General features: G+C 37.3%; 3 non-coding genes across 3 annotated transcripts; 1 reads left to right on the top strand and 2 right to left on the bottom strand.

The window, feature by feature from the left end:
* The first annotated feature begins 11,291 nt into the window (after positions 1 to 11,291).
* On the top strand, positions 11,292 to 11,381 carry Trnay-gua (transfer RNA tyrosine (anticodon GUA)). The gene is given in 2 exon segments: positions 11,292 to 11,328; positions 11,346 to 11,381. It is a non-coding gene; the product is annotated as a tRNA-Tyr (tRNA).
* A 311-nt stretch (positions 11,382 to 11,692) lies between these two features.
* Trnak-cuu (transfer RNA lysine (anticodon CUU)) lies at positions 11,693 to 11,765 on the bottom strand. Its single transcript has one exon. It is a non-coding gene; the product is annotated as a tRNA-Lys (tRNA).
* A 1,641-nt stretch (positions 11,766 to 13,406) lies between these two features.
* Positions 13,407 to 13,478, bottom strand: Trnag-ucc (transfer RNA glycine (anticodon UCC)). The gene has a single exon. It is a non-coding gene; the product is annotated as a tRNA-Gly (tRNA).
* Positions 13,479 to 13,672: the final 194 nt, after the last annotated feature.

Below are 13,672 nucleotides of genomic sequence, written 5' to 3' on the forward strand. Positions count from 1 at the left end.
TGGTAGTCGCGCCACGGCAGAGACAAATCCTAACATCAAGTAGTGCCTGGTCGGTCCACTGAACAACTATCTTTGCTCAGGGGACGGCCACGGTAAGAGACGGAACACTATCATGACAATATGGACATGACGGATATTAAAAGCGGAACATAGAAAGAATTAAGAGGACGATGGTTAGTACCAAACAAAAAAACCCCATCCAGTATATACTGCCTTCAAGGAAAGGAATTGGGACAGAAAGACAACATTAAATCAATCTCTCGGGACAATTTTAACAGGCTAATCCACCAAAACTCCATACAACAGGACGGCCGTCCCATCAGGTGGCGTGTTGCGCGGTCTGTTCTGGCAAGAAAGTGAATTGAGAAAACGTTCCTCACCAATACTACATTCAGTCTTACAAGTAGACCCCCTTACAAGCTGTAGCTCGTAAGGCGCAAACGTCATCACCGACAAATAAACAGGTACTGTTCTATATATTTTTACCTCCTACTATCATAACACATATAGTTGTGATGAACTGATGTATACAACGAAACGTTACAAACATACCATTTAGCCATATATTATCAGTTGTGTAAGACATTTAATCGGACCAGAAGATAGGCCTCTGAGTTGGCTCCCCTAGGCATGACGAATATGAGGTAGAGAGACGAGATCGACGAAGTTGTTGTTGCTAAAAACAGCATTATTGTCTTGTGTTATAACAACCAATGCCCCAACAAATTTACCACCCCAGCCTCTGGCTCGCTTATGACCACATTGATTTATCGTTGTGACCATTTCGATATCAATTACTTCCTGGATTAATGTTGGTATATGATGCACGTCTAACGTCGTTGATCTCTGTGGGGAGCGATCAGCTTTCCAAATATAGTACTTTAAAAATCATGAGAGAAGGTCACCAAAACATTGAGGAGCCTTATTCCTCTTGGATATAGCTAGGCATAGAGAGTTGCTGTGAACTGGATTTTTACGTAGTTCGCTAATTTAAAATATTGTCGCTTGATCGCGTACGAGGAGCCGTGCCATTGAAAGACATTAAGTACTATATATTTATGAAGCCTTGCTGTACTGACCCCATTAATTAAGTTTTCAGCACGAAAGCGCTCATCTGCATATCGATTAACGCAAGTAGACCATACCAAAATCACGTGCCCTAAACCCTACAAAGTGATATCTCAGTCTCTCAAGATGATTCATTTAAGTCGCATTATTGAAATTACTGGTAGAATATTTCCTAGCTATACTGAGGCGGTATCTTAGGTCGCTCTGCCAACCGATCATTCCAAAAACTATAACAATTTTAAATGTTGGAGAGCAAAAGACTCGAAGGTCTATCCATTTCCGACAAGAAAAGTACTTGGAAAGAGTACGGTCTCAAAAATTAATTCCAATACATCTTCGAAGAAGGTTTGGGAAATGATTGGTAAAATCAGTGGGAAAAGAAAAGCATCACCATCCTCCCCCACCTCATTAACAAAAATAAAATATTTTTCTTCAAAATCCGAAATAGCTGACGCCTTTGCCAAAAATTTTGCTAAAAATTCATCCGTCAAAAATCATTCCAAAAAATTTCAAAAATTTAAAAAAGAAAAGGAAAAGAGACGTCTTAATTTTAAATCCTCCAATAGTGAAAGTTACAATAGGCCTTTCGAGATACCAGAATTGCTCGAGTCCCTTGAGAAATCAAAGGACTCGGCAGCTGGACCAGACGAAATTCCATATATGTTTTTAAAACAATTACCAGACTCTTCACTAAAATGTCTTTTAACTATATTTAATCAAGTTTACTCTTCTGGCAAAATTCCCGAGTCTTGGAAGGAATCTACTATTATACCCCTTCCGAAGCCCGGGAAAGATGCTACTGATGCCAATAACTATCGTCCTATTTCATTGACGAGTTGTATTTGTAAAACTCTAGAACGTATGATAAATACTAGATTAGTTTGGTTCCTGGAATCAAACAATATTTTAAGTCCTTTGCAAAGCGGCTTTAGAAACCGCAGGGGAACGGTAGACCACTTAGTTAGACTAGAAACATTTATACGAGAAGCATTTGCCAAGAAAGAACATCTTGTGGCCGTATTCTTTGACCTTGAAAAGGCATACGACACAACTTGGCAATATGGAATCATGAACGATCTCCATGATATCGGTATACGTGGTAATTTGCCAAAGTTTATTTCAAATTTTATATCTGACAGGCATTTCAAAGTTCGAACGGGTTCAACTTATTCAGAAACAGAAACACAGGAGATGGGTGTCCCTCAGGGTGGTATCCTGTCTGTCACACTTTTTGGATTAAAAATTAACAGCATAACCAAATGTCTTGGTCAATCTACAGAAGGGTCTCTATTTGTGGATGATTTCTTGATCTGTTACAGATCAAAAAACATGCACACTATAGAACGACAACTACAACAATGTTTAGGCAAATTACAAAATTGGGCTGACGAAAATGGCTTTAGATTTTCAAGATCAAAAACTGTCTGCATGCATTTCTGTCAAAAACGAAAACCACACAACGATCCAGACCTCACACTCAATGGAATTAAAATTCCAGTAGTTGAACAAACTAAATTTCTTGGATTAATATTTGATTCGAAACTGTCCTTTGTTCCACACATAAAACACCTGAAGGATAAGTGCTCGAAGGCGCTGAACATTCTACGTGTTCTGTCCCATTCTGATTGGGGTGCAGACCGTGAAATGCTTCTGCGTATCTACCGGGCACTTATTAGATCAAAACTTGACTACGGCTCGATTGTCTATGGATCGGCTCGCAGCTCCTATCTACAGATGCTTGACCCTATCCAGAATCAGGGACTGCGTCTGGCACTTGGAGCTTTTCGAACAACACCTGTGAAGAGTCTCCATGTGGAAGCTAATGAGCCATCTCTAGACGATCGACGAAAGAAATTATCCTTACAGTATGCTGCCCAACTGAAATCCAATCCCAAAAACCCCGCATTCGATCTTGTATTTAATCCACAACACCAGGACATATTCAGACAAAATCAAAAGCTCATACCAACATTTGGCATCAGAATTTCAAAGTTTTTGCAGGAACTAAATATAAATTTCGACGCCATTGACGAGTACACCATATCGGATGTACCACCATGGCTCATTCAAACACCTGATATCAATTTATCTTTGCATGAGAGGGCAAAGTCCAGTGCATTACCCGAAGAACATAAATCCTCCTTTCGGGAGTGCATCAGAGCTTTCCCTGATCATGTTAAGATCTACACTGACGGCTCAAAAGATGGTGATAAAGTTGCGGCAGCATGCTGTACATCTAATCACTGTTCCTCTATCCGACTTCCAGATGTTGCATCCATTTTCTCTGCGGAAGCTTGTGCTATCGGTCTGGCTCTTGACCACATCGAAGAACACCGCATTGAAAAGGCAATCATCTGTTCAGACTCTCTTTCGGTTCTTCAGGCTTTGAAATCAAGATGCCCTAGAAATACTCTAATCCAAAATCTTTTAATCCGAACATTTCGATTATCTTCTAAAACTCAAATTACTTATCTCTGGATTCCCAGTCATGTGGGTATAAAGGGGAATGAACAGGCTGATAAAGCAGCTAAGACTGCTCTTCGCCTAGCACAAACAGATTTGAAACTACCATACACCGACATCAAACCTTCAATTCAGTCAGCCATCAAACACCATTGGCAACAAAGGTGGTCTACCGAAACAAACAATAAACTGTTTAAAATTCAACATACACTTAATCCTAAACTGTCCAGTCGGAGAGACCGCAGAGAGGAAGTTGTTCTCTCTCGGCTCCGAACTGGACACACATATTTTACACATTCCTATCTATTGAGAGGGGAGGATCCTCCCACATGCCATGCATGTGATTCTCCTCTCACAGTGGAGCATATTTTAGTGCACTGTATTGATTTTAAGCACATACGAGATAAGCACTACGATGTCTCCGACATGTACACTTTGTTTCATGCCGTGAGACATAATCGTATTTTTAATTATCTCAAAGAAATCGGTATTTTAGATAAAATATGAACGTTTTTCTTATCATCGTATCAACTCAACATTTCATCGTATCAACTCAACATTTCATCGTTTCATCAACTTTTTGCATGAGTTTTCTCGTGTGTTTTAGCCGAAACTTTTATCCCATGCAAACCTTTTTTATCAAATAAACGTTTACAATCTGTGTTTTAATCTTTACTTGCCTTTTCTTACCCTGACCTTTTATCCTGATATTAATGCCTGACTTGTAGTTTGGCCCTAAATGACCTTAGTTGTCGATGGGCCGTAAAACTCAAACAAACAAACAAACGAATTATTGAATCTCACCTACATATTTGCCTTGGGGCAGGCAACACGAGATGACACTTGACCTTTCATGTAGGCTCCTCCTTTCAAAGGAGATGTCTCGGAATCAAATCTCTGCTGTTGTTGAAAATATCCGGGCATGATGGAAAACTGTAATGGTCGGAGTAGTGACCTGAACTCTGAGCTTTGTTTGTTTGTTTGATAAACTAACGTCCTATTAACAGCTATGGTCATGTAAGGACGGCCTCCCATGTATGCGGTGTTGCGTGTGTTGTGCGATGTGAGACTGGTATATTCATGTTGTGTCTTCTTGTATAGTGGAACTGTTGCCCTTTTTATAGTGCTATATCACTGAAGCATGCCACCGAAGACACCAAGCAACACACCTCACCCGGTCACATTATACTGACAACGGGCGAACCAGTTGTCCCACTCCCTGTATGCTGAGCGCTAAGCAGGAGCAGTAACTACCACTTTTATAGACTTTGGTGTGTCTCAGCCAGGGGACAGAACCCAGAGCCTTCCTAACAGGGGCGAACGCTCCACTCAAGGCCAAACGTGAGGCGGTGCCAAGGGAGGCATAATGAAAGATAAAGTCAGTTAGGAAGAAGAGAAAAGATACGATCATGCAATAGGGGCAGCAGGTACAATTCTAACGCCCTACCTGCAGAACTCCGAGCACTTCACTTAGAGCATCCATCTCTACCTGGTTGATTTGTCTAGAAAAGGGCTTGTATGCTCCGGATTGTAAAACCTTCAGGTCTGCCTGATGGTGTTCTGGTCGACAGTTGAAAGGCTCCAGGTAGTCAGCACACGCTAGCATGGTGACCAACCAATGAACCTGTGTGTAGGAAAAAATGGATATTGATTATGATTACAAAATAAAGTGGCGAAAGGGCTGAAACTATTTGTCTGAGATAAATTAATTGAACATTCATTGTTTAAATCGTTACCCCACCCCCATATATTTAAAGGAAGGGAGAAAGATAGTTCAAGTGCTAGTTGTGAACCATTTAAAAAGAAGTAAGTCATTAATGTAGTTATGGATAGTTATATACACAGAGCAAATAATTATTAAAATGCAATGTACAGAACTGTAGCTTGAATATATAGAGAGCAGCTTTAGTTTTAAACTGCAGGCTGTGAAATGATTCTGCGTATCTACCGGGCACTTATTGTATCAAAACTTGACTACGGCTTGACTGTCTATGGATCAGCTCGCAGCTCATGGATAATATATATATATAGGAGAACAGGTAACATTTCTAAAAATACCTTTTTTCCCACACTTTGAGCAGGGAAATTGTTGTTGAACCAAAAAACATTTTATATTAAAAAAACATACACGTGACATTTCTGAGCCCGATTCGTGTCTGTCGTTTAACGAGGTAAAACGCATTTATAAAGAATCCGTACATTGGAAATTAAAGCACAGTTTACCAAACAAGTTATTGGAAACTTGTTTCGCGGGGACTCTTAGATGCAATTCTTCGTGAGATTAAACACCACGACGAGAATTATTTGTATGGAGCAAGAGCCCATGTCCCCATGGAAACATCTTTGTGAAGTCGTACACTAGATGATTCCAAATCAAAATTGAGGGAAACGGAAAATGTGGTTAGAGACAAAGATTCCGAATGTGTTTAATCTCCATCTATGTGACACCGAGAATTTCGCAGAGAAAGTATGTTTGAGTATAGTTCAAAGTACTTGTAAGCTGCTTGTGCATATGTATTCACAAGTCATATTTCAGATTATAGGCACTTCTAGATTAAAATATTGTGTGAATTTGAGTCTCGCACAAGATATTTTGTGGTAAACGTCGAAAATAGTTTGTTAGTACATACGACATAAGATATATAAATATCATTGCGTATCTGTTCACGAAAACATGTATTAAAATCTTAAGTGTAATACCCATTGAGTGGTATTTGTTGGTCTTGTTATGGATTATACATATTAAACATCTCCTGAGGAGCAGCGATACTGCAGAACTTGTTTATGATTTTTTTAATATTTATATAATATACAAATTGTGTTCCTGGTACCGCAACCACCATCAAGGATGGTTTCAGTTGTTTGAGTTATAATTTGTGACGCAGTTAAAATAAATCGTCGTCGTAAAATATAATCATCATAAAAAACAATTAATAATATCCCATAATTATAGTTTTTGAAACCACTTTTCATTGGTAACTTCGGAAGTGAACATTACATGAATTACCAAAATTTGCATCGCACTTGATAACAACCATTCTTTCCATTTATATTTACGGTTTTGCCTCAGATATATATAGCAATTTCCTCAGTTTGAGAAACATATTCAACGTGTATCTCCACGGTACGATCCCCGGACAAAAGTGACTTTTAGAAAATTTGAAAGTTTTTGAAGTGGCAGAATCTCTCTCGTAATAAACCCACAGGCCCCTAAATTATTTAAATGAGGTATTTAGTTACGATGATACACAATACAATATTTTCAATTACATATAGCTCGGTTGATAGCGGTGATACCGTAATTAAAATACCAGCACAGGAGGTGCGCTTATATAAATAGTGAATGGCGTTAACCGGAATTAGAGAATTTTATTTGATTCAACAGCTATATATGTTTATGTGACTAAGGTCATTTTTCAACAGGGACGAGACATCCGTTGAGAGTTTGCCCAAGGTCATTTTTCAACGGTCATTTTTTCAACAGGACCTGCCGTTGAAAAATTGACCCTAGGACGCTGTCAATTTTCAACGGAAATGTTCAATTTTCAACGGCATTCGGGGGTCCGTTGTTCAACGTTGAAAAAATGACTCCGAAGGGTCAATTTTCAACGAGAAGGGTCCATTTTCCTAACGTCTCACCGGCTGTCCCAGATCCATTGCCACGGGCGTTTACCAGTAAACTTTTGGTCAAAACCGCAGTTTTAGTACATTGGTTTTGCGATAGGAAGATCAAACTTTAGAACGGTTATTGTACTACGCATATATCCAGATTATCGAGGCAGTAATATGTTGTAGATAGAATTGTTTCGATTTATCTTTATTTCTGGTATGGACTTATAATGAAAAAGGTGCAATATATTTTATTGGTGCATTTTGTGTCGTGTTTTTATGTGACTTATCTTTACTTATTTAAATTATGCTTGTTTTTAAATATTGTTATACTATTATCAATGATAAGAAGAAATCAAACTTTTTTATGTGTATCATAACAAAAAGATTTATCGTTAAAGATATTTTAATATCAACCATCATCGTCATGCTTAATATTCCAGTTTTAAATAAATTTCACTTCGTATTTGAACGACTATCATTCAATCACGGTAGGTATTTCCTGGCGCTAACGAGAGGTATGACCCCATTGTCTTAGGTCACAACGGCGATCTACCATATACTGGGATTTGTTCACAAAGGTTGTATATTTTCACAATTTATATATTTCGTAAGTTACACAAACTAACTACGGAAAATGGAGTAATGCAGGGAGTTCATTTCATTATAGTGTATCGTCCTGTATTGAAATCTTTAAAAAGAAACGTATCGATGAACATATTCAATTCATGCTTAAAGGATTGTGGTGCAGTCAAAAATGATAATTTTAGTTGTTGGAAATGGCTTTTGTGAGCACGTGTAGAAACCACGCCGTGCCGCGCGGCGACCGGAATAACCTGTAAGCCGTCGATATCGAAGGTCCAAAAATTCCGCCCGATTATGCATAATTTCTAGCTGCTAAACCGTGTGACGTCATTAATAGTCCGTGGTATATAACTGTAACTGACTATATATATCTGATGTGCTATCACTTACATCGAAGCCGATCAACGATTTTTATGAGATTACTTTTTGAGTGAGAGTCATTCGATACAATTACAATTACTTTGGCTCGAATGTGATATAACCTAAAAGAGTGTAATTCCAGATGTTTCAAAATACTCTAATTTATGCTTAAATTAGGTAGGTATCTTCGTGTAATTATATGAAGAAAATCAACACAGAAAATAAAAGTTTCCGGAATTTTTTGTCGAGGAGTTCAGCAACGAAATAAGCTATTTATTAGATAATATTTTTCCGTATAGTCCTGTATCTTTGATACATTTGTGCAATTTACAAGAGCTTGTGATTGTAATAAAATGAAATTTTTAAGTAAACCATTTTACAAATCCTTGGATTAAAGTATGTGACGTACGTACACACCACCGATGATTGATCATTACAAACATTGTTGTTTGTGTTTTGCTGAACCGACTAAATTGGGATTACATATTATTCCAATAGCGTAAAACACGTGTTCATACATGTGATAGACAGAATTTATTTTGATATTATGAAAAAAATCAAAATATTGAGAATATTAAGACCTAATAACAACACTGTTTTTTCAAGACCGTGCGGTCGCTTTTTTAAATCTTTTTAGGTTTTTCATTCGATATACATAGGTACGAGTAGATCTTCCGATATGAGATATATAAATAACCATGCCTTTCGTTTGATGGTTACGTTATACCTGGACATCCAGTATGTTGTATTACCTGTACACCACGCCATTCATCGAACTCACCCTGTAATTACCTGGCGCGCGGGCAATTTGCTATTCGGTGGACCTATATCGGGGATTTGATATTGTCTTAGTGTCAATCAGGTTAGGACATCCCGTTAATTGGAATGTGATTTAAAATTAATGGAATCCCCGTAATCTATGCTCTAGGTTTTATTGTCACCTCCATTTTTAAATTGAAAATGTAAAAGCAAATGGAAAATAAAATATTCATTTCTATGATATGAACATGTACCTATTATGTACGGTGTTTCTATATTATTCACTTACCAAAATACATACGTCTTTACCGATATAACACTCATTCATCAAAATTTTAATTGTATTGCTAAATGAACCAAAACCTGTATCTAAATTTGAAAGCATAAATGTTTATCTGTACAGTCGTACAACCTCGATAATCTGGATAATGCGTATTACAATAACCGTTCTAAAGTTTGATCCTATCCAAAACCCATGTACTAAAACTGACTGCACTCGTATATTTTTGACAAAAGTCCTACAGGGAAACGGCCCTCGGCTTATGATCTACTGGGGACAGCCTCGCTAATGAAAATGTGACAGCAGTTGAGGGTATTATTTTGCACGTGGCGAAATGAAAATACGTGATGGGTACTATTGCCGAGGAATTCTTATTAAATGAAAACAAAAATTCCGTATATGAAAGAACGGCCAGATTACAGATCCTAGCTTGAAGGCTTCTGGACGACAATATTCTATATAACTGGGTTCCACAAGACACTCATATTCCGACTAAGGATTTATTCGTCCTTGCTTCCGATGACTCAGTTAGCCGACCGACACAACACCGAAGGTAAATCTGTCTATCACAGCGGGAGGAGCTGATGAGTGTCGTCTGTGGATGAGGCTTGCATACATTTAGCTGTAAAATTAAAGGCCATCTTTATTAGACCAATGAGTGATTGAAAACTCATATTTGAGAAACCGGATTAAAGGTTCCTTTTTCAAAACATGAATTCCTGGTAAAAATATTGGTATAGCTCTATAGCTGGTCCTTAGCTAAATTTGTAAGAGACCAAAACACTATACGCACTCAAGACCGGGTTGTTGAATACGTAAGTCATAACAAATTAAAGTTATTGACCACGGACAATTTTTATTTAGGACCTGGCTTTTAGTTTTTGGACAGGTAAGTTTAGATAAGGTCGTTCATAATTCGGAACGGTCAAATATATTTAAGATTGAACATGGGATAATCAAGTGAATAGTTTTTCGAAAATGGTGTCAAAATTAAAAATTAGTAGAGAAACTTTAAGGCGCGGGATACGGGAATTATGATGTCCATTGAATTGTTTGTCATACACATAGTCTGTTCGTCCTCGTCGAGAACTGGTAATGAGGAGTCTACACGTGGTCCTTCAATATTTGACTCGGACTCGGTCTCTTCATTGGCCGTCTCTATGAATATTAGACTGATTATTAGATCCCGTTGCTGAAAATTATACATTCAGTATAAAATTAAATTAAAGGAATCATCAATTGTTTAGCGGCTATATCTAGTACGTATACATTTGAGGACCCGGTTGTAAACAATTCTTTGACCTCACGCTATCTTTTCTGAGGAACAGTGCCTGTAAACCGGCCGGGGATTGACAGCTCAACTACGCAGTAGCACACGAGGTGTGATGCCCCCCCGAGGCTAGGTAGGACTGACCCGGGGTCCCCGCTCTGCGCAAGTTTGATTAACACTAAAAACTCTGAATTTAAAAGATAACACGCTGAATATAATCGGACATCGCCTGAATTTTCGGGCCTTTACTTTACTGAATATAACCGAACATGCTGAGTTTAATGTGACACGCTGAATTTTAACCGGACCATGCTAACCGTTACACCACCGACGCTGTTATTCACATGAAATAGAAAACGTTCATGATGGTGAAATAATACGTATCAACTGATTCTTTGTTCCGGTTAATACCGAACCAAAAAATCTAAATATTTATAAGTTTGACGTGAGGAAAAGATGACAATAGCATCATTTGACATGCATGTTATTTACAAGAAAAACGATGACCATAGGGCACCACCCTGATGAACCCAACGTTCGGACAAATATGAGTTTTTACAAGCGGAGTATTAGTCCAGTGGTTACGTTCACAATTACAATAATGACTCTAAAAATGGAAAGAATGACATTGAAACACCGAAGTTGATATGCATATCAACAACCAGCATCATTGTGATATGTTATCAAATACATGATCTCATTTGTTAATTAGATAACAATTAGTGTAAATGTTTACATTATATTCATTTACTCTGCCAGAAAAGAGTTATGTAAACTGATTTCCAAAGGAAGACGTCCAAATTGAAACTTCCTGATTCGCACAGTACAGTTCGTTCCCGAGGCATCTTGGAGACGACGAAGAACGTATAGATATCGTTGCATTGACGATAAACATAACCCGTGATAGCTCAGTTGGTAGAGCGGAGGACTGTAGTGGTTAAACTCAGAGCTATCCTTAGGTCGCTGGTTCGACTCCGGCTCGCGGGATTGTTTTATTTTCTCAACATTTTCTATTTTAAATTAGACATTTTAAGCACCAATTATTAGTACCTAACTCGTCTGATGAAAAGAACACAAATATTTGATTTTTGTTTCGGGTTAAGAAAACATAATAAACATAATATACACATAACATAAAGGAATTGGTATAAAAGATTGATAATAAACAAATTCTTTAAGTTGAAGATTGTGGATTAAAGTCGCACAGTTGTTGAATATAATATAGAAGGATTTGTTGTAAGATGTAAACAACACAGTAGAACATCAGAAGTAACACGTTTACAGGGGGCAAAAATAAACGCCCAACGTGGGGCTCGAACCCACGACCCCGAGATTAAGAGTCTCGTGCTCTACCGACTGAGCTAGCCGGGCTGTTGTTTTCATTACATAACTGTCGAGTTCCTAACAAAGCAACATGACACAGTGTCAGAATCAGCTAAAAAGACAAACTAAAGTTGTTCACTTATTTTGACTTCTTGTGAAATATTCTACATTTTGAAATGAAATGATCAAATAACAAACGTGTTTTATAAACTATAAACATATAACCCATTGTTATACAAAAGTCTAAAATAGATTTGGTGCTCTTTCCCTTCGAATAGTCGAATCGAAAGAAAGTAAATGATTTGTGTCAGTCAAAAAGAGATTAGTTATTTTGTCTAATTTTAAAAATTCCTTTTATTCAGAGTTTAATATGACGTCCTGAATTTAAAGTTTGAGTTAACGGACTGGTGTGGAAACTCCCATCTAAGCTGAATAGTGGTCAATTTAAACATGATACTCTATGAAAATGAATAGATTTGTTCTGATATTTCAATAGGATTTCTACTTCGAAAACTTTAACACTAAACGTAGAACCTAGTCGATTTAATATGAATATAGTTGGAAGCATTTGTTGGCGCCGAAAACAGTTTAGTCATTTGAGTAAATTTGTATCAAGTTCAATTGGAAATTGGAAACCGTATCTATTTCATAATTATGATGAAATGTCAATAATTTGCTATTTTCTGCTATGTACTTTTGAATAATGAGAAGGTTGATGTCGCGATATTTTGCATGTATACCCATTTCATTTAACCGTTGATATCAAAAACTGTTCTCTTAGAGGTTGATTATTTTATTGTTTATCTGGAGACTGTCTCGCAATAGAAAGTGTTTTAAAACCTGTTGAACGAAGTAAAATACATGCCCCTGGGACATTTCGATCCTGTGGTAGTAAAATTAGTAAACGTACATTTGTTTAAAGAAAATGCCTTTGGCATTTCAACTCGGAATGAGACGAAATGTATTCATTAGATGCAACCAATTAACGCATGCGTTAACATCAAAGCTGAGAAGTTCAGGTATGCGTTTGAAAGAGTGTCAAATTGTATGTCCTAATTACTCAATCAGACGCATCTGCACTTCCGGTTGTGCAAAGGTATTTTTAAATCAAAACAGATTGAAGATGGTCTATATCTCGTACCGTATTACGTTATTAAAACGTTTCTCAATGTAATCTAGTTGTAAAATGATCGACTTTAATTTTGTTTAAAGATGCTCCACCGCCGACCGAGCATAAATGATATTCATCATTTGAACAATAAAAGGTGTTTAATCGTATATATATATATATATGTCTAATTAACACAAAAATAATATAAAATGATTTCTTTACCCGTTGGTCCATGCGCAATCAGTACTTCATTCCAGATAGGATATAGAGCCACGGAATTTGTTCGGGATGCAATTAATTATTTTTGTATATATATTTTTAACTTGAAGTTAAATTAGAAGCTTTAACTTTTCAGTGGTGGTAATGGTGTATGTAAGTAAGTGAAGACAAATACTAAATCGTCTGCTCCTGTTTTTGATAGTGAAAAATTACCATTTGTCAGCGGCGGCGCATCTTTAATATTTAACTTAAAGTTGCTAACAAAATGTAACTAAATATCAATATCAAACTCAGAAGGGAATTCAGTAAGCTACTCGAAGATTCATTTTACTTAATTGATTACCACGAAAAAAATAAGGTGCGTCGGCCGGGAGTCGAACCCGGATCGACTGCTTGGAAGGCAACCATGCTAACCGTTACACCACCGACGCTGTTATTCGCATAAAATAGAAAACGTTCATGATGGTGAAATAATACGTATCAACTGATTCTTTGTTCCGGTTAATACCGAACCAAAAAATCTAAATATTTATAAGTTTGACGTGAAGAAAAGATGACAATAGCATCATTTGACATGCATGTTATTTACTAGAAAAACGATGACCATAGGACACCACCCTGATGA

This window comes from Argopecten irradians, chromosome 15, assembly GCF_041381155.1.
Source record: "Argopecten irradians isolate NY chromosome 15, Ai_NY, whole genome shotgun sequence".
In the NCBI taxonomy this organism is placed as follows: Eukaryota; Metazoa; Mollusca; class Bivalvia; order Pectinida; family Pectinidae; genus Argopecten; species Argopecten irradians.